Raw genomic sequence first — 25,606 nt, forward strand, 5'->3', positions numbered from 1 at the left:
GACAGAATGGTCGCACGTGTGCTTAAACCTTTTTTAAAATAATTTTTTGTTGTTTTTGATATTTATTTAAAAGTAGATAAAGTAAAATAAATAAAAAGTAGAAAATGGAAATAAAATAAGTAGGTAAATTACTAAATAAAAATAAAGAGTAAAAATAAAAATAAAATGAAAACTTTAATGATAAAATAAAAGGTGTGGTGGTGCTTAGATAAGAGATTGGGCGTCTAAACTACTTATTTAAAAAAAACTGTTTGGGCCCAAACCCAAGGGTCTAGGGGTGTGAAAATGAAAAAAACGGGGGTGCAAACCTATTTAGTTCCTATAAGAGACTGGGCCAAGCCCAAGTGGACAGGGGTGCGAAACGGAAACAAAGGGGTGCAGAAAGGATTTGTATTTTTTGGTAAGGCTTGAGTCCGAAGAGAAAGGAGGGTGTGAAATTAGAACAAAAGGGGGTGCACGGAGGAAAAGTATTTTTTTTGTTTATTATTTTTTTTTAAAATGGCATAGGGACTCAGGCCCAAGACTCTTCAGCAGAAAAAATAGGGGTCTTCAAGCTCTCCCTCTCATCTCAGCGTTCACACTCCAAACCCCAGAGCTAGGGTTCCCTTGAGAAAAAGAAAACCATGAAGGTTTCGCGTCCCCAACTCGCACGCGCCACCATCAGCGGCTCCAGCCAAGCGGACCAGCCACCACGAGGGGTTGTCGACGGCGACACCAACGCCTTCGGCGGAAGAACCACCGCCGGTTGCGCCGGACCACCGTCTTGCACTTTCTTCTTCGCGCGAAACCAGCCCCAACTCCGAGAACCCATCGTTCCCGCCGCCGTTGACGAAACCAATGACCACAAGCCGCGAACCAAGGTCGCGCCGGTAACGCTGCTCGTCGCCGGCCGTCGGGTCTTCTCCCTTCCTTCTCCTTTTCCCGCACGAGAAAAGCTCTCTCTCGCTCCTTCGTCAAACACCGCCTGAGCGATCCTGGCCACCATGAAGCAGAGCACCTCCGTTCCACAGGTCGCGGCTAAGGTCGCCGCCGGACCTCACGTTGACGTCTTCCACCGCCATGGCCAAATCCACTTCCACCCAAAATCGTCACTGCGCCAGCCACCTCTAGGAATCCCACTGTTTAGCTATCAGAGAAAACAGCCCCAAAGGCTTGCCGAGACAATGCTTGGGGGTTTGCTTATTTCCTGTGAGAATCAGGATGGTTCTTGAATGATCGGAAGCTGACCTAGACGATGAAACTATTGTATATATTTTTTATTTTATATTTTTTTTTTGCAGGGAAATGACTTTGGGGTTACTGACATTTCCATAATGAAACTGAGATTATGAGTGGGTGATGATGTATCTGCTTAGATGTCTCTCTCGCAGGAAGATGGTCACAGGGGTTTGCATGGTATAAGCGAAGATTGATGAAGGATAATGGGTGTTTTGTCTCTGTTTGCAGGTTTGTGGTAAGGCATGTTTTTGTTGTTATGAAGCACGAATGACAAACAGTATGTGGAAGCAAATCATGTATATCGTCAAACAGAATGGATAGGAAAAGATGACCAAGATATGCATACAACACTCAGAATATTCAATGACAACCATTCATAAGCATACAAAGGTATTCTAACAGCTCAGGAATATTCCACAACAACCATACATAAGCGGTAGAGTAAAAAGGCATTCTAACAGCGATTGTGAAATAAGTTTACTCGTTTACCGCTTGGAGCTTCCTTAGTACGGTTGCTGTGACATGATGAATGAAGTTTGTGCTGATGGGGAAGAAAGTAGACTACTATAGTGGCCGAGTTTCTGTGCTATTGCTAACTTCATACCCCTGATGATCTCCTCTCTCCTCTTGGCCGGCTCCTCTTTTGTTTCTTTGTAGGTGAACGGAGGTTGCAGATGTGCGAAGGATGGCGTCTCAGCTTGAAAAAAAGGAAAAAATTGGGTAGAGGATTGTGCTTGTATGCGTGATGGGGGAACCGTTTCTGTTGAGTGAATAGAGAGTGAATCGGAGCTGAGAGTAGTGTGTGTGTGAGGGAGGATGATGTTGCTTCTGTTAGCCCCCAAGAACCCTCTTCTTCTCCCCCTCCAAGATATTGAAGCAATTTGATACCCACCAGACGCTCCTCCCTGTCGCACTGCCTCCAGGAAGATCAGAGCATATCTCTTTCTTGGGATTTCTTTTTTTGTCTTTTCTTTCTTTTTCTGCGTTTAGATTGGATCAAATAACCAAAGCCGTTCAAATTTCTTTTCCCGTATGATGTTTGATTGCAGAAACTGTGTAAGAAATTCACAGGCTTTTCCACGCTCCCATTGTATGGGATATGTTGAGTGTTTAACGATACCTGATGCACTGTTGCTTTGAGTTGCAGGAAAAAGCATAGTTGACTCTTTTGTGATTTTTGTTTCTTTCTGTTTTTTTTTTCGTTTTCTTTTTTTTTTCGTCTTTTTTTTTGTTTTCTTTTTCTTTTTTTTTTCTTTTTTTTTTTTAAGTAAAGGAAGATAAAAATAAAAATAAATAATAAGACTAAGGTACAAATTGAATAAAATAAACACTCTAAACAAAAATTAAAAAAAATAAAAAAGTAAAACAAACTAAAAATAAAATAAGATAGTATAATTCAATAACAAAACAAAATAAAATTAGAGTAAAAACTATATAAAACAAAATAACGAAAATTAAAATAAAATAAATAGGGTAAAATAAATTTACTTATTTGACTACCGGACGAAATTGGGTATTGACATATATTTCTATCTCACACACATAAACAAACACACACACATAGACACATACAAACACACACAGACACGCACAAACATGCACACACAAACGCACAAACATATACAGACACACAAACACACACGTACACACATACACACACATGCATACACACACACATAGAGACAAGCACACACAAACACACACACACAGAGACACACACACACACACATGTAAGACCCTTGAAAACAATTGTAATTAGATTGCTAGATTTTTAGAAATAAATAGAAAATTTTTATGTATAAATGCTATAGTAAAATATGTATAATGCTACGTACAATGCTACAGTGAAATGTGTACAGTGCTATAGTGAAAATACCTCATGAATCATGTGTTGCTACAGTACTGCTACAGTAAAAATTTAGTACAAGTCACAGTACTATACAGTAATCCTAACTCCAACTATAAATAAGGGTGAGGAAATAAAGTTTTTCACAAGGAGAGCGAAACTATCATAAAAAATAAGGAGATATTAGGACTAGAATCTGAGTTGTAGAGAAGGTAGCAAGAGATCCTGAAGAGGTATTCTTCATTCAGGAAGGAACGAGAATCAAGTAAGAGGAGCTAACCCTTCTATTTTTTTTAGGTTAACAATTTAATATATGAATATTCATGCTTTGAACTTTTGTATGTTTATGCGTTGGTTGTATAAATCTTTATGCCTGGAAATTTATGTGTGTATTGTAATGAAAAACTATGTCATTATTTTAAATCTGTGAATAAGAAATTGGGTTAAAAACTAGTTCAGGAACACTTTGGCTAGGAAAGACTTGGTACTTAAGTTGTCCGTTGTGACGCACGTCTCTTTCCTGGAAGTCTACTCGATGAATTTTTAACTTAATCCTTATTGAACAGATTATGTACTGCTAATTTATTTTACTCAATTGATATTAAATTTGTGATTTTTTTTCATATGCAGACTATAAAAAAATGTTAGAATGAATACTCAATCAAATGGTGAAATTTCAATCGTTGACATGATTTTCCATTTTTAAAGCTACTTTAAAAAAAAAATTCTAATTGCCACTTAATGTACTGATAGATCAATCTAGAAATTCAATATATGGTTCATAAGACATAGTAATTAACTTTGGACGTCACGATTGTAATTTGAGGATTATATTTAGAGGAAGAAATGTTGAAATTTTTAGTAGAATGATCATCACTTTATTACTATCTCTAACTTATTTCGGAACAACCTAAACCTCCATTTCGTTTACCTTCAGATTAAGTTGAAATTTTGATAGATGATTCCTGAGACATACTATTATATTTCGACTTCTAAGATTTGTGATTAGATTGATGATCCATAAATTTCAGACTATGTAATGAATAATTATAACTTCGGACTATTATCAACTGTATTCAAAATTAATAAATCTCACTTCCATAACAAATAAATTCATACTACTTGGAACTAAATTATATTACAAACAAATACTACATTTTTAAAAAAGAAATCATTTCACTAAATTATAATTTATTTCAATTTTTAAATTTATTTTTAATAATTATTCTAAATGTTTTACTCTTAATAAACATTTTTACAATTAAATATAACATTAACAAATATCATTTTATATTACTTTAATACCTAGGGGCATTTTGGTAATCTTCATTTTCTAAGAATTAAACAATTTTTTTTTAACTGTCACATCAATCAAATCCTACACTAATTTCCACAAACTTTACCTCTAATCCACCCTTAATTACCTTCAAATCTAGTCAAATAAACACAAAAAAAAAATCACCCTCAAATCCCCTCAAATCCACTCAATCACTCTCTCCCAATTCATCTCATGTGAACACACTGTAAGAGTTGGAAGTGATTGAAAATATTGACTAATGATTAAGTGTAAGATGTGAATGACATATTACATGGAGGAGTTTCTATTTTTATTTTAGATGTTTCTTAAGATACTCTTAATAATATTGTTGTTACTGATTTATTGACTTTTATGCATCTAGAATGATAATCAATAATACATCTTAGTGGTCTAGAGGATATTTTGGTTAATTTGTTATAAGGAGAGAGGGATTTTGATATAGTAAAATGTGAGAAGATAATCTATGAAAAGTGGTAATGGTGGTAAAATTGATCTTTTACGTCATATGATTTACATGTCAGAATAAATGATAAGACAGTAAAAAATTGTTGTGACATTCTTTTTAATAAGAGTAACTTTTTTAAATTAGGTCTTATAAGGTTCGACATAAATTTTTGTTGAGTACAAGTTCTAATGTAAATGAGTCTTTTTATGTCTGACAACAACGAGTTTGATGTAAATGAGTTTTTTTAAATAGGGTCCCGTTATTTTAACAACCCATTTTTAACACACATTTGACAACGCCTGTTGTCAACATTCAATTAGTCCTTTTTCATTTTTGGTTTTTTGAAAAAGTTGTCCTCGAAAGTGAAGAGTGGTTCAGAAAATTAGATTTCCAACTATACCCTTGTCCTGTTTCATTAGAAACGAAGCTTCTCTCTTCATTTTCGCAGAAAAGCTCCGCCCTTTTGCGTCTTCGTTCTCCTTGTGGGTGTTCGCAGTTCGTTCTCGTTATGGGTGTTCAAAATGGTAAGTTCTGGTGAGCATCTTCGGTTGACCAAGGTAAATGTGTTTTTCCACTATCTTCTTCTCGGTTTGAGTTTCGTGCTTTTTGTTTTGGTGTTTAGATTTTTGTTGTTTTCGTTGAGCAGTTGACCGTTCGTCACTCATTTTCAATAAAGAACGTTTGTACTTTGAACGAACATCTGACAGAGGAGCAACATTTAGTGATTGCGATGACTCCATTTGCTTAGTTTTTAGACTTGAGTGGTAAAGTTATGTTTAATAACAAAATATTAAGGGAGTTATTGTTGAAATGGGTGGATTCGAGCAATGCTTTTGTAATTGGAGAAAAAGTTGTGAATATGATTTAAAGTGATTTTTGTTTAGATTAGGGTTGAGTTCAGATGGTGATATTATAAACTTAAAGGATACAATGGGTAGAAGTAAATGTGTGAAATACTTAAGTAAACGTAGTGGACGAGTGTTTCCTATCATGTTTGAAATTGTTGACAACTTAAGTGGTCTGAGTAATTACTGTTGGGGTAGTTTAGTGTATCGTTATTTGTTAAAAATTTTGAGCAAAGCTTCAAATGCTGTGAAGAAAGGCAAAGCTACAACCAACGTTTATGTTAATGGTTGTGTTTACATGTTGCAGGTATTTCTTATTTATTTATTTGAGAAATAAATTATTGAATATTTGTTATTTGATTATCAGTAATTTATAACAATTACATGTTTTTTAGGTATGGCTTTGTGAGAATTTCATTCCTCCCAAAGGTGCAATAGAGAAATTTCCAAGGATCTTCCATTGGATGAATAGGAATGTGGGAGACAACATCGTCAAACGTGTTTTGGAGATGAGTGTGGTATGTGTTGTGTTATTTTGCTTGTGAATGTTATGATATATTGACAGTAGTTATATAACATGTTATGTATTGTTAAATTTCAGGTTGATGTTGTTGATGATTTTATTGCTGCAATGAAGGATAAAGAGGATGTCAAGGAAAAAAACCACCACCAAAAAGGAATGATGAGCAACGATCAACAAAAAAAATGCTTAAAAGAAAATGCAGAGAGAGTTTGATGCGTACTCTAGAGGAGCAAGAATTTGTAATTGAAGAACTTAAAAGGAAGGTCAATGTCCTAGAGGCAGAGTTGGCGGAAGAGAAGGCCAAAAGAACAACTAAAAGGATAACTAAAGATGATGGTGAACAAAGTGTTGCAAGTCCACAACCATTCGGCAACAGTAAAAGTGCCTTTGTTTCCTCGGGTGGAATATCAAACAACGAACTAGGTGGAGTGTCCAACAACGAACAAGGTGGAATGTCGAAGAACGCACCGGGTGGAATGTCCAACAACCAATCACATTTGAAGACGTATGTGAGGATTTGATCAAGAAGGCGTTATAAGAGCCAAACACTTAGGACACCGTACACCAGAAATGTAGTACTTAGAAAAAAAAATGACTAATTATTGTATTAAGTTTTTAAACATACTTCGCTCAATATATAGAAGATGCATGTTTGATCATCTATTTATGTAATTTATATTTGCAATTTTATTGCCTATGTTATTGAAGTGCTTTATATTTTGATTTGGTATACAATTTAAATTATGAAGACTCCATTTTTAGCAAGTGATAATGTTTGTGAGACAAGAATGAAATAATGTTTGTGATTTGATGAATTTAGCTGAATTGGTGAAGATGGTGCTGCTAAAATGTGCACTGTAATCGTTTACAAAGGGTGTGTAAATGATTACGCGAGTCAAACTTGGATTTTAGACAACCTGTTGAACTGAAGGAGCCACCAGTGATAACGCAGGGACCACAGTTCAATAGTAGTGTATTTTGACCCAAGTCCATTGCTTTTTATTGTAATTTGTTGTTTATGTGTGAGGAATGCCTTCAAGTTAATGTTTTTGGTCCCCCATGATGGAGGAGGGACCACCCATGTTCAGATCATGGAGTGAGACCTCTGCAAGAAAAATGTGCATTGTAATAGTTTACGAGGGGGCTGTAAACGACTATGCGAGTCAAACTTCCGTTTTGGACAACCTGTTGAACTGAAGGAGCCACCAGTGATAACGCAGGGGACCACAGTTCAATAACAGTGTATTTTGACCCAAGTCCATTGCTTTTTATTGTAATTTGTTGTTTATGTGTGAGGAGTGCCTTCAAGTTAATGTTTTGGGTCCCCTATGATAGAGGGAAGGACCACCCATGTTCAGATTATGGAGTGAGCTGATGTCTTGCGACCTCTGCAAGAAATATGTGCATTGTAATAGTTTACGAGGGGGCTGTAAACGATAATGCGAGTCAAACTTCGATTTTGGACAACCTGTTGAATTAAAGGAGCCACCAATGATAGCGTAGGGGACCACAACTCAATACCATTGTTTTTTGACTCTAATTGAGTTCCTTTAAATAGTAATTGGTTGTTTATATGTGATTTTCAATTATTTAACTGTCCATTAAATACGCGATTATCTTACTATTTAACATTTTGTCAAATATAATGCGCGAAACATTCAACCAACATTTAACATGAAAATAAAAAATTTCCATACACAATTTGAGTAATAAAAACACTACAATATTCCAGTAATGCATAAAAGATCCTAATGAAAGCAAATACATGTAAACAACAAATTCTAACTACGAGTGAAATGATAAAAGGGGGTGTGGGACTGCTGTAGTCGATTCTCAATGTTCCCAACTCGTGATTCTAGGGCGTCAAATCTTGTAGCAACGTAGGTCTGGAGTTGTTGTCCAATGTGTTTTATGACATCATCTAGTGTTGTAGAACTCGTGACATTATCCTGGACTTGTCCGCGTTGACGTTGTTGATTGGCTGTGTTGTCTTTCGGAATCCACACTTCGTCTTCATTTTGCACAACAATATATGGAGATTCGAACCCACCACTACACAACATTACAAAAACATTGCTATTAGTTAACAATGCGAGGATATAAAATACACTACCAAAAAAATACTAAAACTTCAACTTACTTTTGGGTTTTGGGCTGCCATTGCACCTGCACTTATATGACAAACCAAAAACAATGGTGGAGAAGATGATTAAGGTTGACAAAACACGAAAACAAAAAATGCTCCAAAATTAGGGTAGGCTTCGCGTGCTTTTACTTACTAAAACAATCGAGAAAGGCGTCAAGGAAGAGAGAGGGCATAATGCAAGAGAGAGGTTTTGCGGATACACAGAGCAAGCGAGACGAGTGCTTTGACAAAAAACGAAAACAAAAATTGCTCCAAAACGAGGGTAGGGTTCGTAAGCTTTTACTTACCAAAACAATCGAGAAAGGCATCAATGAAGAGAGAGGACACAACGCGAGAGAGAGGTTTTGCGGATACACAGAGCAAGCGAAACGAGTGCTTGGGAGAAAAGACAACACGAAAGTAAACGAAAGATGAAACGTGATGCGAAAAAAAAAATTGATATCTTCAGGTTTCCAAAATTACCCTTGCCATAGAATTTCAACCTTTTTTTCTTCTTAAAAACTAGCCAGTAGACACACACCACGTGGCGTTGTCAAATTGTTGGCAAAAAAATGTTGTTGAACAAACGTTTTCATTTTAAATATTGTATGCAACTTTTTTTTTCTTTACTTTTTCTTCTTTGAAAACCTATGCATGCAACTTTTGTCTTATTTGATGATGATCCTGGATGTGTGGAGACTTCGTTAGTGACCAAAATAGCTTATTTTCTTAATCTTTTGGGGTGGTTTATTGTGGGAAAAAATTTTGTCCAATTGCATTTGTGTATTGAGGTTAGTTTTTTAAACTTCTACTTTGCTCACATTCAAAAGGGCTTGTTTTAGGTAAACTATGTGATGCCTCTCTTTGTTGTTGATGGACTTTTTGATGTGGTTATATATGTCTCGTGGTAGTGGCTCTAATTGCATTGAGGTTTTATGGGTCAAATATGTCATCCAAGTATGTGTTATATGTCTCCATTGTATGTGTTCTGTATTTTTATAGATTTTCATTCTATCATATTGTCATAGATGTTTTATGGTGGTTGTTTCGGTTATCTTTTTCTTTAAACAACAAAAATTTACGTATTTTACATACGAGTGTCAAACTTAAAACTAAACTGACATAAATAAATTTAAAATAACATACATAAAATATTTTATTTAGTGTACTTGTCATTAATTTTGGATTAAGTGATACAATTAGCATAGCTAATGAAATTTTACCTTATTGTGTTCTAGACAATCTCTCACACCCTTCCTTCTAAACCTAAATAATAATAAATATAATTGAACTTTTGTCCTTCCTCACTTCCCCTTCTAAATTTTAACACTAAGCTACCTTATTTCTTTTTAAATACTTTATTTACTTTTTAGTGTTACATTTACTATACTTCAATTAATTTATATTTTTCATTAGGATTGGATTCAACTAAAAAAAAAAGACTGAGATGTGTCAAAAATCTAGAAAGTAAATTACTGCAAAAGTTGTGATGGTTGTTTTTTTTTTCGTAGTAATCAAAAAATAATAATCTTCTTTAATATTGTTTAATTCTTTGCCGATTAAATTGATGGCAATGATTTTAAAAGACGTATCTCATTCTTATATTATGTAATTAAAGCATTGCAAAGATTACTTATATGAAAACTTGAACTACATCTGATCTTATTCATTGCATAGTTTTAAAAGGTAACTCTAGATAACAAAAATATTATGGTAATCATCTTTTAGAATGCATTACATGTTGGGCTCAATAGCACATTAGGTGGAAAAAATTTAATGCAGCTACATGATTTAGTTAATTTTTGTCGTCTTCTATAAATTTGTGTAATTTTAATTGCATGCATTTATTGTTGTAAATTTTAAAATTAAGCATTTTGATCTTACCATTAAATATTTATCAATTGTGTTTTTTTCTCATGTTGACCATGACAAAGCCTATAATTTATCTAAAAGAGCCTAAATTCAAGTATGTGGTGAATGACTTGTGAGTATTTTATATTATCTAAAGTTTGACCTATTACTGTCATTAAAATAAAACAGAATAAAAAAAATTAAAGAACAAAATTTGTCACATTAAAACAGATAGAAAAAAGAAACACGACGATATACGCCACGTGTTAGCAGTGCAGCTGATTTCCAAAATTTCCTAATGCAATGGTCTATTGCCGAACTGGATTGAAAAAACACAATTATTTTATTTTCCTAACTCTTTTAACTAAAAAATAAAAGTCTACAGAAATCTTTTGATAATTTATAGTCTTATCGAGTGATAATCTTAACGAGGGACTATTATATATTCGACTTTTAAATATTAAAACAAATTAAAAAAATATATAATATTTTGCACAAAATCTTTGCCTTTTGTTATAGAGAGGAAAATATACATCTGATTATGCGAAAAAAAAAAATTATATCTTTCAAACACACTGTTTAGTCAATAAATTTGACTATCTTCTTCATAACCATTTTCCCATCGTGTCTATCCCAAATACGACAAACCACCAACATCAACAGAAACCCTTGGCTACAAAAAAAGAAATTATTATTATATGTTCAAACATGGTGTTCTCATGAAATAAAAAATGTGTTAGGTAACGACCAAGAGTTCCAAAGTAAAATACACAAAACTGAATAATATTATTTATATAACAATATGTTTGTATGTACCTAGAGATAAAATAATAAATATAAAATAAAATATGAGCGTGTTTTTTTATTTATTTTATTTTGATCACTATAAAAGAAAAAAATGGTATTTTGTCTCTCAGTAACTTAAAATTAATGATTTCAATATATATAAAAGCAAACGATTTTTGTCTGTATTTTTCTTTAAAAAAAAAAATAATCACTTCAAACCATTGATTCAAAAAATTCATTATACGGTAACTAAGTTACTTAATCTAAATTTAAAAAAAAAAAAACAGATAATAACGTATATACTATTAATGATTATCATATAAAATAAAGGACATTATATTTTTTGGTGTAGATATTTTTATTTTTTTACTTTTAAAGCAGTTTATAAAATTAAAATAATCATCTTACCAATTCTACTCACTAAATGACCATTTTTTAAATTTAATCATTTTTAAAATTAAAATAAACTATGTATAATAAATTACCTACAGAATACATAAAAGCTATTTATAATGAAATTATAAAGACTATCTACACTCACTTTTGTAATAATAATAATAATAATAATAATAATAATAATAATAATAATAATAATAATAATAATAATAATAATAATAATAATAATTTTATTATTTTTTATTATATTTATATATTATATATGAGCGTTATTTTTTAATATAAACATTTGACATTAAGGCTGATGATTGTCTAATGTTAGTTGTAATAAACCTAAAATAAAATTTCAATTTCTTGAAGTATAAAGTAATGATAAAGACTCTCACATCCTAAATATACGACATGCATGTAATATAGTCTAGAGGTCATCATTTAGAATAAAGGAAAGCAGTCAAGAGTAAATTAATGTATAAAGGATTACAGTCATCTTTGAAATAGTGCTGGGAATTTAAAGCTTAGAGTTCTAGAAAGTATCTCAAAATAAATTGAACAAAAGTGTTTCAATAGAACATAAAGAACTAAGAAGGCCCTATGGAATCTATGCAGCATCCTCGTTCTCCTCCAACACATGCTCCAAGGAGGTCTCTCCTTCTTCTGTTCACATCCAAAATGAATGATCATCGCAACATGGCAGCACACACAACATGGCACAACACAATAGACAAACAATTGCAAGGGTGAGCTAATTGTATATATAAAACATGCAGCATATCAAGCAGATAAAACACACATCCTATACATGTTATATTCTAGACTTGACTCGTCCGGACATAGAATGAAAGTCGAGCTATGATGGGTCTTGCACCCGTGGTGACTTATGAAGCTTGGGTTCCCCACCTTGTCACACTCACGAGGTTAGCCTGTTCCGCGCCTTGAGGCATACTGGGAGCCCCCAAAACTAAGACCTCCTACTACTCCTCACCACATGGTTCAATCTCTCTAGATGAGCTTGATTGACCATTGGAGTGTCAAGATGACCCCCAAGACTCTTCCCATACTTTCATTCTAAACACTAAGAATCTCACCGAGAGATTCTACACAGATGGAACTTAGTTTACCACTTGGATCATACTTTCATCACTTTGTAATCATATACTTTTTGCCACAATTAACACACACAATCTCAACAATATACATTAACTCATTCATCACAAGTTATAAAAGCAACAGTTTCATAATCTATCAATACCAGAATCTTTATAATTTATTTTCAATGCCTACACTCATATATACTGAAAACATGTTTCCTTTAATTCTATTATAATATTATAAATTATTATGAACATCACCAACTATTACTATTTTCTTTTATACATACATACGTATTAATTTTTCTTTTATATAATTATATTATATTAATAGAATACGTACTCTCTGTTACTAATTAATATATATATAGTATGATATTAATAATCATTAATATATATATATATATATATATATACTCTGTTATATTATTAATATTATATATATATATATATATAATATTATTATCATACTTTATATTTTCTAACTCCAACACTTCTTCTATAAACTAACCACTGCAGCATGGCTCCATTCTATTCACCCACTTCCTTTTCTTTCCATAACATAAATCTATTAAACAAAATTACATAACCAAACTTTCCTAATCCTAAATTAACACCACAACTCCTAATTAATTATTTCCCTATTAAAATATCACATCAATCAAGATTTTTAATCTTTTCTTAATTTCTCTCTCTCTTTTTTTTTTTTAACTAACATAAGACCCATTCTCACCTACCCACTTATTTAACAAAACAATTCAAATTAAAGAACCCTTTTTTTTTTCTTCCCACGCTGCCTATTTCCTCTCTGTTACCATTGTTCTTCTCTTTTTAAATCTTCACCTCTCTTTCCATTTAAGTGGGACCCACGGATCTCACACCTATGCACTCTAAAGTCAGAAACAAATCCTCCCTTATACTTCCCACACACTTAATAAATAAACCAATTTCTCCTCTGCACCTCAACGTACCATGACAAAAGCCTTCCCATGCAACCATTGAGTAGCTCTCTTCCTCCTCTTTATTGAACACCTAAATTTATTTTATAATAACAAAACACCACTGTCCCTTACTCATATTACTCATGTAANTCTACGTTTTTTTCCAAGGCCCCTCCACAAGTCACTCTCCCCCTTCTTTCCTTTTTCTTCCACAAACCGAGACCCATAAAACACTACCCCAAAATTGATTCTCTTTTTAATAACACAAACTTTTTCACTTCCAAACAGTTCAATCTATAACCATTAAAGTCAATAAAATCATACACAGGCAAGCCATCATAAATTAAACATACTCATTTTTCATCAGTTTCATAACTCATCACATATCCTTCAATATTCATAAAACTTAACATGCAATTCCAAAATAGCACACCAAAATAAAATTCACCATATATGTAGAGCATATAAACAATTCAAAGAAACATAACTAGCTCCCCTTACTTTTTGGTTCTCACAGCATAGTTCCTAGAAAACGCCCTAACAGTACCTCCACACAGAGGTAATTTCGACAGTACCTACAAGCCACCAATTTGGTGTAGAGCATAGACTTTAGGGCTTGATAGGATAAGGAAAATAAAAATAACTCTACTTGCAAGGTAGAACCTTTGCATGAGTAAAACACTAGGGTGCGGAGAATGGGAAATTTACCTTATCAGTGGAGAGACGCGAAACTAATCGGATGGATTGGAAACTCTCAACTCCGAGAACGTAGGGGCACCACCTATTTGGAAAAGCAATGGTAGAAATTTGAGAAAAGGGTAGAGAGAAGATGGAGCAAGGTTTAGAGAGAAGACGGAGCTTCTAAAGAACCCAACTTTTAGAGAGAGAGAGAGAGAGGGAAGCTAACAAATGAGTCCTAATTTCTGAAAAATTTCTCTCTAAGGTCAGGTTGTCCCTAACCTTATGGGCTTGACTGTCTCACATAAGGCCCAATGGCTTTAAAAATTTTTAGGCCCTTACAAAGACCAAAATGAAAACACATTACTTAAAAATTTATTTAAGACAAAACAAATGCTTATTAAGTTGTTGTAAAATTTTATTGTATAATTAATTAACAATAATATTATCTTCCGTTCCAAAGGTTGACTGTGTCTATATTATATTATTGGATTTTTGTTTTTTTTAAAACTTCCGTATTATTCTACTAATAAGCATTATTTTGCAGCCATAGGAGACTTGCTTTTTAATATGCAACGGAACTACAACGTACTCATGTGTAATCGCTGAGTCCAAAATGGACGAAGGAAACCCTAAAATTGAATCTCTCTCCACTGTGAATATCTTGCATTTACCAAGGAATGTACAGCCAACTTGTTAGTGACCAACTTCCTTTGCCATGCCTTCACGTTTTATTTCATTGTTTTTGTTTCCAAAAAACAAAAAAAAAAGGGGTTAAACTACTTCTGTAGTCCTTGTAGTCCTTATTTCTGTTGGATTTTTTTAAATAGGTCTTTTTCTTAATTTCTTTTTCTAATTAAGTCTTTAAAAGTAAAATTTGAAGCAATTAGCTTTTTGTCATTAAATTGGATTAATAGGATTAAGTTTTTCATGATTTGAGAGTTTAACGTGGAATATTTTTAGTACATGACATAAGGAGAGGGTTTTACATGGAATTGATTATATGAAACATTTAAAAATTAAGTTTTTTGAATTGTAAAATAATATGAGCAATTAAGGTTCCATTAAAATTAGTCATGCACCCAAATCTCACCTTAATTCTCTTTATTCAACACTTAACACAGGGAACACAAACAAGGAAACATACCTTAAAATTATATTTTCAAACAAAAAACACAAAAAGGGAAACATACCTTAAAAGCCCTCTGAATGTTGATTAATCGCAACAGTGATAGCTTAATCAGATTCTCCTAATAATGCTTGTGCCCACCTTATAAAAAACAAAGCGATTAAGTTTTTTTGGAGTTCACAAATTTAGGTATTTAGGAATAAACTAACATTACTTACCAAATGAGTCTTCGATTGACCAAATCCACACAACGAACACTGACAGATGACCAGAAGATCAAGAGTGCGAGTGCGAGGGTTCAACTACTAAAGACTAAGGGTTCGAGTAAGGGAGAACTTTTGAGTGAGAGAGAACGAGGCCTCAAGAGCGACACCAAGGTTCTAGTGAGAGAGAACGATGATTTGAGGAGGGAGAAAGAGGTTCGAATGAGGGAGAAGGAGGGCACAACTGAGGGAGAAGGAGGGCTCGATTAAGGGAGAAGGAGTGCGAGACCAGGGTTTCAATGGAGAATGATGGTTCAACTAAGGGAGAAAGAGGTTTCCTTCTAATGATGGAGAAGGAGGATTGAGTGAGGGAAGAGCATATCTCGACGGAGAAGCAGGGCGCGAGGGAGAAGGAATGAAATAACTTCTACAAAGTCACCTTAACAAAAAAATTTTAAAATATTTTAATTAGTAATTGTGTCAAAATCCATATGTAAATTAGTAGGTAAATTTTTTTCAATTTACATACAGATCTATCATTGGCAAAGTTTCCGTTAAAACACACTAACATTGCATATGGATTTTACACAGAAAAAATGCATATGTAAACTTTTTCTCCCATTACATACTGAAAAATCTGTATGTAATGCAATTTTAAACATCCATAAGTAAAATCCATATGTAACGAGTCATTTACCTACTGATCCAGATTCATATGTAATAATCTATAAGTAATTTGCATTTTTCTTGTAATGTTTATCCATTTCTGATTAGATACTTCTTTAAAAAAAATTGCGATTTTTTAGAATCCAAAGGTATTCATAGAGTTGTCAACTTGACCCATGGTCCAAGGGTCAGCCCTAACCCACTCTTGAAAAAGTTTCCTTTTAGGAAGATTCTCAAGTGGAAGCCAAAAAAAAGTCATAAGCGCTAGAACCCCCTCTCAAGTGGATTAGAGTTAAAGTGGGTTTAGTCTCACTACAAAACTTTAATTAACTTTTAGAAACAATATTATCTATATATATATATATATATATATATATATATATATATATATATATATAAAATTATATTTTTATTAGATAGTTTAATATATTGTAATTTTATTATATTTAAATCAATATTTTTATATCATACTTATTAATATGTTATTAAATAAAATATTTAATAAGACTTCATACTTTTTAAGTTTTCATATATTAAATAAAATATATATTTTTATATCATACTCATATACAACAATCTCCATGTACGAAAGAAGACTTCATATATATTTCTCATATATCACCATACGACCATGTCAAGTATTTAATAATTTTATTAATTTCTAACTTTTGTAAAAAAAACTCGAATTATCACTTTTAACATTTTCTCTAACCAAATATAGTCTTTGTTAAAAAAATGTTCATTTAAATAAATAAAATGACTTTTCTTTGTCTTAATTAGATTTTAATTTCTTTAAAATCAAATAAACATTTTAAAAGATATAAATGACTTGCTTAATTAATAAAATATGTATTTTTTATATTGTGTATGTGTCTCTGTGTGTGTTGTAACACCCCAAACATTTTCAAGGGTATTACGAGCAGTAAAATTTGAATTTAATATTTGATCTCCATAATCAAAACATTATTTTAATTTAACAAACATACATTTTCAAACTTACAAACTTTAAATAACATAGTCTTCACCATAAGTTCAAAATTAAACAATTTTATGATACAATTCATTCTTGACAAAAAGCCCTTGAAAGATTTTCCCATCAAGTCTCTCATCACCTCTAAGCCCTTTTCGCTGCATCTGCAACATTATCTGCCCACGTATAACACTAGTTATACGACCATAGCACAGATAAATAAGAGTAAGTTAACCATTAACATAAAATCATTAAACTTACTCCTAACATATATAATTCAATTATATTTTTCTACCAATCTCTACGCACAATTATCCTCATACAATTATTTTACTTACAACACTATTTCTCATATTTCTTCAAAATCACCATTTTCATTCCCATAAATCTTATCAGTATACCTTGCTTACTTTCAAAGCCTTATCGCCAGGTCGTTCTGTGCCTGCTTCCTTAAGTCTTATCAGTATATTATATTCATATTCCGAAGCCTTATGGTCAGACCGCTCTCTGCCTGCTTCTATAAAACTTACGAGTACTCTGCTTATGTCAAAGCCTTATGGTTAGACTACTCTCTACCTGCTTTCATAAGCCTTCTGAGTCACTCAATTTAACTCCACTACTCCTAGTAGTAAATCTTTAGATTTCATTTCATAATTAATAATTCCTTATATTTACTCAATTCTTTACAAAATCAATCACTTCATCTCATTCATCTAGCTTAATCATATTCAATTAATAAATCATGAAGTGATAATAATCCATCATCGTTACACAATCGTGTCATTACCCAACATAATAACATTGTTAGTGCAGTCAGGGAGGTGGTTATTTGTAAGTGTTGATGTAGCATTGCGACTACGTTAAAGTCAACACCAACCACATCATCATCTATATCTTCATGGTCCAAGTACGAAAAGTCTAATTCTTCTTCCATCTATATTTACTTGTTTGTAATTTACTCCCTATATTTAACATCATCATTCATGTGTTCATTAAACATAGTTCATTCATTCATATATTCATTAAACATTAAACATAATTCGTATATACATCAATACATTCATATATTGATTAAAATTACGAATAAAAAATATGACTCTTCACAATAACCTCATTCACAGATTTATTATGAACTACATACATATATTTACAAACCATCATACATTCATATATTATATATTAATATATTAAGTTAACATAATACATATATTTACAAAACATCATACATTTATATATAAGTTAACATAATACATATATTTAGAAAACATCATACATTCATATATTATATACTAATATATTAAGTTAACATAATAGTTAACATTCATATATTCAACCTCATATATTCAACCTCATAAACAAGCAATAAGCACCACTGATTCACACATTCATATATTTATTAAAAAGAAGAACTGTATAGCACTTACCTCTTGAAGATCTTGAAGACGTATAAAGATTTGATGGGATTAAGTAATAAGCCACTCACAGATTCTCCAATCAGATACGCAATTTACAAATTTCAATTTACAAAAATAACTATCACTCTAAAACAAACCAAACCTACAAACATAATTATATCAAATTATTATACATAAAAAATGCTTCAACAATGCACAAAAAGCTTTGTACAACTTTGGATGTTACATTAAAATGTACCACTTGGCTCCTTGATGCACCACAATCCCCCACCTTCACAACCAACCTCGCAGCCACCTCTTTCCAAACAATGGAAGTGTATCAAAATTGGTTAACAAGGCTTTCTTACAATGTCAAAGTCATCATACACTCCTTTTGCATTATGAGCAAACAAACTTACAAGCAATACAAATTACACACACAATGTTGTTGATCAACCTCTACCACCTTGCCTAGCCTACACAGCACAAAAATGCTCCACTTACTTGCCAAATCTCCACCACCTTGATGCAGCTTGAAGCACGTTGCCCCACCACGCTGACAGTACCTCAAACTAGTCAACACCTGCATCACAAAAAAAGTTGTTCAAATTTAATAAAAACTCCATCATGCTCTCTTCTTTGCATGTTAGCTTCGTCTTGTGCTTCAAGGCCCTTCGTGTTGTGCTTCACTAGCCGTCGCATCGTGCTGCCATCCTCCACAATGATGGACATCGTCGTTGCTCCTTCAATGACCATCACATGCTTTCTCCATCCTCCATCTATCACGGACAACTTCCTTGACTCCTTCAACCTGCATCGATGAGTGTTGCATCGTCCACCACCATGGAGAGCATCCTCCATCATCACCAACACCTTCGTCGTCATTGCATCGTCCACCACCACATAGATCTCATGGTCATTGCATCATCCACCTTCATGCTTCTAGTTGACGCCTTCCAAAGTTGCATCGTCCACCTTCGTCAACATGACGCTATAACCACCAACATGCAAAGAAGAGCGCAGGAATAATCGAATACGACCACTGCAATCGCGCCTGGAATCAGATACAGCTACACGTAACCGAATACACAACTGGGCTTCGTCTTCTTCATGGGTGTAATTGAATACGCATATGTTGTAACCGGATACAGCTGCACAATCTTCTTCTCCATGGCCTGTAACCGAGTACGGCTGTTGCTGTAACCGGATATAGCTGCACATTCACCTTCGTCCATGGCGTGTAACCAAGTATAGCTGTTGCTGTAACCGAATATGCAGCTTCTTCATCATCTTCTCCACCTTTCTCCAGCTTCAAACACTGATCAATCACCTCCGTTCTTCATCTTCCAGCAACCTCAACTTCTTCATATACCACTAACCTTGCAAAATCGACACAAACATGCTTGCCATTGTGTCAATTAACTCATATGATCCTCACCTCAACTTCGTGTTCCTGCTCCTCTTCCAACGCAAGCTTTGTCTGGAATGTTCTCCTCTTCCGCACTCAAGGCATGCACACAAATTGCTCTTGCTCAACGAACACAAAAACCAAATACGAAGCATATATTAATGCTTCTTCTACCTTTAAAAAAGGCGTCTCTATGATTCAATGGTGCAGGAATCTTTGCAGTGTATTGTCAAGGCTGCGTGAATCTTTTCTGTGTGTGCAATGCAGGAATCTTCACTGTTGAATGGCTCGCGTGCAACTTCAGAACCTCACACCTATCTCTGCTTCATCTATCAATGGCTTATCACAAAGCCTGTAGCTCTAAACAGTGATGCTCGTGAATAAACAGTGCAACTTCTGTGTTAAATGGAGTGCATGTGAACATTGTGTACGCAGTGTAAGTGGGTAATATTAAATTGGGTTTCAGCTGGGAATTCTTTTTAATAACAGGGGCATTTCAGAAAAAACACGTTTCATCCCTCCAAATCTCGTTTGATGAGTGGGTGAGTGAACAGTGTATTCATCCCGCAAATCCCTTCAGTTCGTTCTTCACAAGTCCATCGAAATGAACATGATAATTTTGTAATTCGTCGCTCTCCAACTCTTGTGAATAGTAAATTCACCGCAAGTGAACACAACGTTAATATTTGCATAACCAAACTTTATTTTTATATTGTAACCATTGATAATGTTAGTAATTTATCACAATTCTTAGCAACTATAGTAAAATGTCATGTTTCCTAAATTTCTCCAAATTACTACTATGAGTATGTAGATTAGTGTTTATGTTCATTGAAAAAGTATACAAATAATGATGTGATAGAAAGAACGAAATTATAGGAGAGTATTCATAAGTGAGAATTTTTTTTGTTACAAGGGTTTTATATGCATAAATATAAACTTTTAGAAATGATACATATAGAAGCACAAATATCTTATTATAGAGAAAAGTCAAAGTCAAAATCACTAAAACTTTTGACAAAACTGGACAACATTACCCTACAAAAGGAAAAGAAAGCAGGATGAATACTAATGTTAAAATGATTTTAGGCTAAAACAAGTGTATGCCTAGTCAAAGTGTGAGACTAAGAAAAATGATAATCTAAATTATATTTGTGTTGGGATAGAAACAAAAATATAGTATAAAACTTTGAGAGATATTCATAATTGTAAATTATTCTCGTTATATCTTGTTTATATTTGATGGTATATATATATATATATATATATATATATATATATATATATTTATTGCACATTTTCCTATTACTATAGGATCAAGGATCAGTAGTTATTTTTTCTCATGAAGCACAAACAAGTCAAATACCATCTTGAATTGAACTATATTAAATAGAAGATTATGATTTTTCCTACAATACATAACCATACCTAGCCGTAAGCTTAATCGACTATGTTGTTTTAAATATTACACGTAACTACAATATGAGTCTATATTATAACATAATATGAACCTATTTAACATGATTTTTTAATTGAAAATTTAATGTTCATTGCGAAATATAATAATATATTTTTTAATTAAATGAAAAATGTACAAATATTTAAACAAATGCATGAAAAAACATTTAAAAATAGGTAAAATTTTGTCACCTGTATAGGGAATATATATTTTGTTTTGAAAGTTATATTTAAAAATTAAAAATTCCAAAGAATTTGAAAATGTGTATCCCCACCCATCCCATAGCGACTCCTATATTAATAGCAATTAATGATGCGAAAGAGAGTGATAGCATATATGGGTACCGTGAACTAAACACTACAATTTATATCCCATGTTGAAAAGTACACTGATATTTGGTTTTGGAGGGATACTTAGATTAGTATTAGTAAAGCTTATTCCCCACAAGTTTCTTTTTAAATAATTAAAAAGTAAAAGTTTAAAACAAAATAATTTAATAATTTTTTTTTTAAAACGGTGAACATTAAATATAACGTAGAAAAAAAAATATTTGTATCTACTACATAATGTAAATTTGATTTTATTTCCAATTAATTTAAAATTTTCAATACACGTTAATTATATAGATACATATACATTACTTAATAAGTAAATAGGAAGTTGATTCTATTTTTATTATTTCCTGTTCCTCTTTTAACATTATAAAGATTTTATTTCATATCTATGTTTTTATTTAATTGGTTCTTTTTTGCCTTTTAAATTATACACTCTTTAAACTTGTTATTGATTTAATATTTGTGTATTATAATTTCAGTTTTTTAATTTAAGTTTTGATATATTTTATTTATTTATATTATTGGTATACTGTTTATTTCATATGCTTACTTTATATTTGTCGCTTACTTACATTTTTTTTTGTGTTTTAATATCCAGTAATTTTTCCGTATATTTTTTTATTACATTTCCACTAAATTTCTAATGAAGTCATGTTGAATTAGAAAATAAAATTAAATAAATTTATCGTGACCAATTTTTATAAAATGATTTTTGATGATGGTCTTCAATTTTTTTTTCACATTTTATTTTCTTGTCAGAACTTTAAGATGAAAAACATGTACAACTTAAAATATTTTATGATAAAATATGCGGAAAAGATACTTAGTAATGAAAGTTATTTAGTTGTGAATAACATATATTATCAAATGTATATTTTGTTGTTGATTAACAATTAATAATTATTTTAGTCAATTTTATGTATTAGTCACATCATGGCGTATTATTTATTTTATGCTTGTTTATTCATGTCTCTCTCTTTAATATCCCTGCAATAATGAATTTTACGAGATTATGTTTTAAAAATTCTTTTATTCATATTTGAATGTAAATACCATTTTTAAGATAAAAACATTATTTTTTTATGGGTTAAGTATGTTTTTCGACCCTCAACTATTGGTCATTTTTGTATTTAGTTCCTCTTTCAAAGTATAATACAATTTAGTCTTTCAACTTCAGAAAACTATGGTTTTAGTCATTTTTACCAAATTTTTTAAACTTTATTTGCTGTTTCAAGCACGTTACATTATAGCATTTGGATTGTTTATACATTTTGACACATTTTTGCTTCAATGTTAATTAATAAACGCGTTTGAAACAACAAATAAAGTTAAAAAAAATTGGTAAAAAGGACTAATACCAGAGTTTTCTAAAGTTGAAGGACTAAATTGTACTATACTTTAAAAGAGGGACTAAACACAAAAACGACCAATAGTTGGGGAACGAAAAACATATTTAACCCTTTTTTTATCCTCAAGGCTAAATTTTTAAATTTAGAGGTTATTTTTTATTATATCAACGTTCTTCATAAAGATGTGTTATAAAAATCATCTCAAATTTAAATCCTTAATTATGACATGCGTACTAAAGATGGCTTATTTATATTTTTTATATGATCAACTTGATTCTTTAAAATAATCTATTATGCTTTTTGATAGCTACTAGATTTAGAATATTGGTTAAAATTAAAAAGTAATTGTATAGAATATATTTAAACATCTTACCGACTTAGTAAATATATTAAAAAATGTGATATAAATAAATTTTTTATTTTGGAACACCTTTAAAAATATATCTATTAAAAGAATGTTTATATATTTATATATTAACGGTAATCATAATTAACCTTGTGAGTGTAATATTATTGTTATTATTTACAAGTAAGATATGACATTGTTATTGATATTTATTTGAACAAAGTGTTATTTTATTAGTATTATTTGATATCATATTATTTGTTTTATAATATAGGCTCAAGGTCTATAAATACATTTGTTTCCTCTTATATTCATTCTCTTTTACTTATAAAATTTCAACTTTTTTATTCATTTGAGCGTCATAAAGACTTTTATATATGAATATTTTTTTTGTATTTCAACTCTCAAAAGTACACGTTAAAAACTTCAAAGTCATTCTGATCATGCCACATGTCCAAAGGTCCACATTCATGATCAGGTAAGAACATTTAGCGTCAACAATGAAGCTTGATAAAACTTTTCCTTGACCTCACTTCCATGGTCACTACCCAAAGTCAAGCCCAAATTTCTCATGAGATGGAATCTAACCCAGTAACGACCCTTAAGTATAAAATGCAAATATTAATTTAGCAAAACTAAGAATAGCACAGGTGCTATGATGCCGAGCTTGAATCCCTGTGTGCTGAACATCAAACGGACCTCCAAGAGCTTCCGTAGAAGTTGAACGACTTGGAGAATGGAAATCAACTCCTGATATTGGCTTAACTCCAGGGAAAAAGGCTCACATAACTCCCAAAAAGAATGCTTCCCGCCAACATAGCAAGATTCGCGTGAATGCTGTGACCGATCCCCTCGACATAGGACTAAAATATATCTAAGTAGGTCAACCTGATGCAAAATGAGGGAAACTCGCGGACATTCCCGCCACCAAGATGGAGTAACTAGCGAAGTCCCTAGATTCCACGAGATGTCCTGGTAGGCGAGTAAACCAGGAAGAGCGCCAAACTTCTCGTGTATATATACGCAAAACATCAAGAATTTTCATCATTTCACAGCGTAAGTGGCTTGTGCTAGCATCCCTAGATGATCATCCAAAAACATGACAAGACAATTGAGCTCACCACACATTTAAAGATTTATCTGATCCAGGTCAAGTTTCATACTCAAAATAAAAAAAGTTTGTTGCAGATTGTTTCCAACCAATCTGGACAGAATAACTTCAAACTAGTACTACATGCTACCTCGTACTTGGAGGATTCATTTGAAGCGTTGAGCATGTTTAGAGCTCGATTTACTGATCGCAAAACAGTGACCACCATGTCAACATTTCATGAGAGGTTCACCACTGCAACGACCACAATCTCATACCTCACTTTATATGTATACACTAATTGATTTACAGTTTATAGCCCATACTCTTCTCAAACTCCCTCTTTATCGAAAGACTGAACAACATGGATGATCTTGGGAAATAAGAGGCCAAATACATGACCATTGAAAACAAGTTAAAAAGGGCAAAGAAGTCCAATACCCCATCAAGATGGAAAAGTAGGAAAAATAATGCCTTTGATCGAATTACGACCTGATACAACCAATACACTCCCTAGAATGCTAGCAAGGACACCATACATGTAACTTAGAGCTCACCCATCTCTTTAAGCTTAGACAACCTTTCCCTAGGCGATCCCACAAAAAAGTAATCCTACCACTAGAGTATAAGACACACCACCGAAGAATACCATCATCAAAGGGATCTTATCAAAGAACTAGTCTAATTTGGTGCTCTAGTCCACTTCATTTAGCAGGAAAACAACGGTCGAGAAAGAGAACACAACAAATTCCTTGGTCGAGGTCAGGATAAAGAGGAAGACAAGATTGAGGACAACCAAATCAAGCCAACATGATCCTCTAAATCCTAGGACTCGAACCCATCCAAGATTATCAACCCACTCTTGCATGACCAATCATTTGGAACTAGATCATTCAACCCAACCCCGCAAGGTAAGGGGTAGTTTTCACCATCATTGGAGGTTTTGTCGAGGGAGGAAGATCCTAGGCAGCATATAAAAGATACCAAAAGAGCATCAACTTCATAAGCCCATTCCCGTCACGACACTTACCTTTTATAACCTTTTTCAACGAGAACTTTTACTTGACCCAAATCAAGACGATCTAGTGATTGCCACAACAACCATCAACCAATTGGCAAGTCCATAAAATCCTCATAAACAAAGGAAACTCGACCAATGTCTTGCTCTGACACGTCTTCAAGGAGTTGAATATCCCC

The 25,606-nt window shown here is 32.6% G+C and overlaps 1 long non-coding RNA gene across 1 annotated transcript; it reads left to right on the forward strand.

The window, feature by feature from the left end:
- Window positions 1–217: 217 nt before the first annotated feature.
- On the forward strand, window positions 218–2,392 carry LOC111240572. The gene is made up of 2 exons (XR_002665993.1): window positions 218–1,188; window positions 1,281–2,392. It is a non-coding gene; the product is annotated as an uncharacterized LOC111240572 (long non-coding RNA).
- Window positions 2,393–25,606: the final 23,214 nt, after the last annotated feature.

The sequence above is a fragment of the Vigna radiata genome, chromosome 11 (assembly GCF_000741045.1).
Source record: "Vigna radiata var. radiata cultivar VC1973A chromosome 11, Vradiata_ver6, whole genome shotgun sequence".
NCBI lineage: Eukaryota > Viridiplantae > Streptophyta > Magnoliopsida > Fabales > Fabaceae > Vigna > Vigna radiata.